Source organism: Salmo trutta, chromosome 33 (genome assembly GCF_901001165.1).
Source record: "Salmo trutta chromosome 33, fSalTru1.1, whole genome shotgun sequence".
NCBI classification, from domain to species: domain Eukaryota; kingdom Metazoa; phylum Chordata; class Actinopteri; order Salmoniformes; family Salmonidae; genus Salmo; species Salmo trutta.
In genome coordinates this window covers 2,650,181-2,656,180 of record NC_042989.1, presented here as the reverse complement: position 1 = coordinate 2,656,180, position 6,000 = coordinate 2,650,181, and the positions used below count along the sequence as shown (strand labels likewise).

The window sequence follows — 6,000 nt, the reverse complement described above, 5'->3', positions numbered from 1 at the left end:
TGTGTGCGATGAAGACGAATGCCTGCGGTCCCGTGGGGTTCATGGGTGATGGAATTAACACGGCTTGTCACTCGCTGCCAGCCGCCTCCCGTTGCCCTGGCAACAGACACCTTGGTGTTCCAGAGTAACCATGGTGACACAGTTGCAGAGAGAGAGGGAGAGGGAACGAGAGGGAGAGGGAAAGAAAGAGCGAGGGACAGCTGGAGAGAGATTCAGAGACAGAGAGAGAGAGGGGAACGAGAGAGGGAACGGAGGGAGAGGGAAAGAAAGAGCGAGGGACAGCAGGAGAGAGATACAGAGACACCAAGAGAGAGAGAAAGGAAGAGGCTGCCTGTTGTCCTTAGAGGCACTAATACAACCAGTGAGGACACACAGAGAAAGAGAGAGAGAGGGGAGAGGTAGAGTATAGATTAAGGGTAGTGGGGATTTAAATACTGAATCACAAGCAGCAACTCAACACAGATCATTTAATGATCCCTGTTTGGGACGCGTGTGTGTGTGCCCCTCTCCGTGTGCTAGCTGGTTGATGCTAACACTGTTGGTCAACTCCTATAAACTTTTCAACAACATTACGCTGCAGGCGGGATTTTATTAGAGAGAGAGCGAGAGAGAGAGAGAGAGAGAGATAAGGAGAGAGAGAGAGATGAGGAAAAAGGAGAGAGAGAGAGATGAGGAAAAAGGAGAGAGAGAGAGATGAGGAAAAAGGAGAGAGAGAGAGATGAGGAAAAAGGAGAGACAGAGAGAGGAGGAAAAAGGAGAGAGAGGAGGAAAAAGGAGAGAGAGGAGGAAAAAGGAGAGACAGAGAGAGGAAAAAGGAGAGACAGAGAGAGTGAGAGGGAACTAAGGAAAGGCAAAGAGAGCGAGACATGGAAAAAGAGCGAAAGATAAATTCTGTGTTGAAATTAATATTGTTGATGAATGAGAAAGATGCATGAGCCTCCAGGCGAGATGTTTCTGAACAGTTTGAGACAGTAGTGGGAGGGTCCAACTGGGCAGTTTGTTTAACAACCATTTAACTCCCTCACTGGAGCTGGGATCCATGTTATGAGGCATATGCTATCTATCTATATGTGAGTGTGTGCTTGCCTGTCCACATGCAAGCACAGGCAGATCGCTCAAGAGAAATTGGACATCTATCCATGTCCTGAGGACGTCGGGACTGTACGCACATATCCCAACCAGAAGCCACGGATTACAGGCAACATCCGTACTAAGCTCAAGGCTAGAGCTGCCGCTTTCAAGGAGCGGGACACTAATCCAGATGCTAATATGAAATCATTCTATGCCCTCAGACGAACCATCAGACTGGCAAAGCGGCAATACAGGACCAAGAGCGAATCCTACACACCAGCTCTGATGCTCGTCGGATGTGGCAGGGCTTACAAACTGTAATGGATTACAAAGAGAAAGCCAGCTGCGAGCAGTCCAATGATGTGAGCCTACCAGATAAGCTAAATAACCTTCTATGCTCGCTTTGAGGCTAGCAACATTGAACCATGCATGAGAACACCAGCTGTTCCGGACGACTGTGTGATCACGCTTTTGGTAGCCGATGTGAGTAAGATATTTAAACTGTTTAATATTCACAAGGCCGCAGGGCCAGACTGATGAGACGGAGGTCAGAGAACTGGCAGTGGGGTGCCAGGACAACAACCTCTCCTTCAACGTCAACAAGACAAAGGAGCTGATCGTGGACTACAGGAAATGGAGGGCCGAGCACATCCAGATCGACAGGGCTGTAGTGGAGCAGGTCGAGAGCGTCAAATTCCTCGGTGTCCACATTACTAAGGAATTATCATGGTCCACACACACCAACACAGTCATGGAGATGGAACACTCCCTCAGGAGGCTGAAGAAATTTTGGCTTGGCCCCTAAGACAAACTTTTACAGATGCACCATTGAGAGCATCCAGTCAGGCTGTTTCACTGCCCGGTACGGCAACTGCACTGTCTACAACTGCAAGGCTCTCCAGAGGGTCTGCCCAATACATCACTGGGGGCAAACTGCTTAACTCCAGGACATCTACCGCACCCGGTGTCACAGGGAGAAATCCTCAAGGACCTCAGCAGTGTATGCCAATTGCTTGGCATCCGACCGCAAGTCACTACAGAGTGTAGTGTGTACAGCCCAGTACATCACTGGGGCCGAGCTCCCTGCCATCCATAACCTCTACACCAGGTGGTGTTAGAGAAAGGCTCTAAAAATGTTGTGTTTGGACCATGACAGTTTGTTTGGTGATGTGAACACCAAGTAACTTGAAACTCTCAACCCATTCCACTACAGCCCCGTCGATGTGAATGGGGGCTGTGTTCAGCACTCCTTTTCCTGTAGTCCACGATCATCTCCTTTGTCTTGCTCACGTATAGGGAGAGGTTGTTGTCCTGGCACCACATGGCCAGGTTTCTGACCTCCTCCCTATAGGCTGTCTCATTGTTGTCGGTGATCTGGCCCTACCACCGATGTGTTGTCAGCAAACTTAATGATGGTGTTGGAGTCATGCTTGGCCACGCAGTCGTGGGTGAACAGGGAGTTCAGAAGGGGACTAGGCTCGCAGCCCTGAGGGGCCCCCATGTTGAGGATCAGCATGGCAGATGTGTTGTTGCCTACCCTTACCACCTGAGGGGCGGCCCATCAGGAAGTCCAGGATCCAGTTGTAGAGGGAGGTGTTTAGTCACAGGGTCCTTAGCTTAGTGATGAGCTTTGTGGGCACAATGGTGTTGAACGCTGAGCTGTAGTCAATGAATAGCTTTCTCACATAGGTGTTCCTTTTGTCCAGGTGGGAGAGGGCAGTGTGGAGTGCAATTGAGATTGCGTCATCTGTGGATCTGTTGGGAAGGAATGCAAATTGGAGTGGGTCTAAGGTTTCCGGCATGATGGTGTTGATGTGAGCCATGACCAGCCTTTAAAAGCACTTCATGGCTACCGATGTGTGCTACGGGGCGGTAGTCATTTAGGCATGTTACCTTCGCTTTCTTGAGAACAGGGACTATGGTGGTCTGCTTGAAACATGTAGGTATTACAGACTCGGTCATGGAGAGGTTGAAAATGTCAGTGAAGACACTTGCCAGTTGGTCCACGCATGCTCTGAGTACACGTCCTGGTAATCCGTCTGGCCCGAGGCCTTGTGAATGTTGACCTGTTTAAAGGTCTTGCTCACATCGGCTATGAAGAGCGTGATCACACAGTCATCCAGAACAGCTGGTGCTCTCATGCATGCTTCAGTGTTGCTTGCCTCGGTGCAAGCATAAAGAGGCATTTAGCTCATTTGGTAGACTCGCATCACTGGGCAGCTCGCGGCTGGGTTTCCCTTTGTAGTCTGTTATAGTTTGCAAGCCTTGCCACATCCGACGAGCGTCAGAGCCGGTGTAGTAGGATTCAATCTTAGTCCTGTATTGACGCTTTGCCTGTTTGATGGTTCGTCTGAGGGCATAACGTGATTTCTTATGAGTCCGGATTAGTGTCCCGCTCCTTGAAAGCGGCAGCTCTAGCCTTTAGCTCGGTGCGGATGTTTCCTGTAATCCATGGCTTCTGGTTTGGATATGTACGTATGGTCACTGTGGGGATGACATCATTGATGCACTTATTGACTGGAACATATTCCAGTCTGTGCTTGCAAAACAGTCCAGTAGCGTAAAACCTTAACCCTTAACCTTGTAAATTTGACGTTTTGAGCAACTTTGAAATTTGATGTTTGGAGAAAATGAACAATACTGAGCAGGAGGAGTCAACCCATGGTGTCAAAAACACCTTGAAATTTGTAGAAACTTAGAAAAACATCTTATTCTGCTGTGAGACTGGGTTTTTGTGTGTGTTTGTGAATGTGTTTGTGAATGTGTATGTTTGTGAAAGTGGGCAAGTATGAGTAATGTACGTGTGTGTATGTGTATGTGTTTAAAAGTGGTCAATGCTCTGAGCTATAGCCTATCTCTCTGTCCTGCTCAGATAAGGAGAGTGGATAAAAGATAGCCGTGCATTCAGCAAATTACTACCTCTTCCACTTCAGCTGCACAGCCAATGACCTCGGCCTCTAGCTCACCCCTCTCCCCTCCGTCCCTCTCCTCCCTCCCCCTCCCTTATCTCACTCCTTCCCTCCCTGCCTTTGTGGAGGACTAGCAAAGCTCCAGTTTGTTGTTGTTGCTCAGACAAAGACACTGTAGCAGCTCTTTTGATTCAAACACAGACGGCGTGAGTGAGTAAATGCAAGGTGTTGAGAGAGAGAGGCAAGAAGAGTGGAAGATCAAAAAGATAAAACAAAGTGAACTCCTCTCTTTTCTCTTCTCTCTTCCCTTCTGTTTGTTTTCCCCGTCTAAACAAGTGATGTCATCACAGGGTGCTTTTACGGAGAGTTACTGGTGTGTGTTTGTGTCAGGCCGCTGGACCTGCACCAATCAAACGAGCAAAGGGTCGGCACTCGTCAGACAGGTTACTGGGGCAAGACATGTGACACCTACTCAAGGGGCAGTTACAGAAAAGCACACACACTGGCTCCACACTCCTCTGTCAGGTAAACATAGGGCAGATGAGTCAAGACTTGTCTGAGGTTGAAGCAGGTTTCACAGTGTGTGTGTGCTTTCACTCAGTCACATTGCTATGAGGTCACAGGGTGTTTTGATGAGCTTGTTGTGGGTGTTGATTTCACAGCAGTAGAAAGAAAAGCAGGACGTGTTACCAGGACAGGTACTCAGAGCATGCGCTGACTAACTGGCAAGTGTCTTCACTGACATTTTCAACCTCTCCCTGACCCAGTCTGTAATACCTACTTGTTTCAAGCAGACCACCATAGTCCCTGTGCCCAAGAACACCAAGGTAACCTGCCTAAATTACTACCAACCCGTAGCACTCGCGTCTGTAGCCATGAAGTGCTTAGAAAGGCTGGTCATGGCTCACATCAACACCATCATCCCAGAAACCCTAGACCTACTCCAATTTGCATTCCGCCCCAACAGATCCACAGAGTGTATATGAGCAAGGAAAGAAGCCCAAACTCATGTTCAGGTAGGGACTGTTACAGTCTGACTTTTCAGATGTTTTCTAAATGATGATAATAGGTACTGTAGTCAAGCTCTGGAAGTCTATCTGGTTTATAATGACTGCTGTAAAAGGACATTTACTGTAAGTGTATCTTAAAGTACAGTGTGGTTGTTTTTCTCTCACTGACTGCAGTGGGTTAGTCATAGGAGTGAACTAGTGTGCCTCTCAACAGCTGAAAACAAATACATTTAGACCTGTGTGTGTGTGTGTGTGTGTGTGTGTGTGTGTGTGTGTGTGTGTGTGTGTGTGTGTGTGTGTGTGTGGTGTGTGTGTGTGTGTGTGTGTGTGTGTGTGTGTGTGTGTGTGTCAGACCTGGGATAATGATAGTTCAATCGAGTTCAGGCTTAACTGAATGAACAACAGAGACAGAATGCAATGTGGAATTTTATTAAATAGTTTGGGGTATGGCCTTGTCTCTGAGGAAGGGTCCTCGGCACCAGATGCTGATGACAGGTCGAAACCCCCCCACTAGGGGAAAGGTATTGGGGGGAATGTGCATTATTGTGCCATGCTTATAGGCCAAAGGTAAATAGGTGAATAACATTCCGCTCATGGCTAATAGGAAGAGGAGAACGAGACACTATGCTGAGGATGATACATTTGTATTCATTCCCACTATGCCCGTAGAATAGGAAACAGAATGAATTATGTTATGCTGCTCGATGAAGTTAAATGAGCATTCAGACCAGCCTTCCTGTTTGAACTTTCGTAAACAAAAATGTTAACTATGCTTTGTGGAAAGTAACTACTTTGGAGGTGATTACAACTATTCCACCCAAAAAATGGAACTTTTTAAAACTATTTCAATACGAATCTCAGAAAGTGACTACTTTTCAAAACTATTTGAATACAGATATGAGAAAGCAATTACTTAAACATATTTGAATATAGATCTCATGAAGTGACTACTTTTCTGAAACTCTTGAATTTGCTGCCTTCAAGTAATGGCAGGGCTGTATCTGGAACTG

General features: G+C 47.3%; 1 protein-coding gene across 2 annotated transcripts in view; it reads left to right on the top strand.

Moving 5' to 3' along the window:
* Positions 1-6,000, top strand: part of foxn3 (forkhead box N3) — a 119,403-nt gene that overhangs the window by 21,214 nt on the left and 92,189 nt on the right. The gene's annotated exons all lie outside the window — the stretch shown is intronic.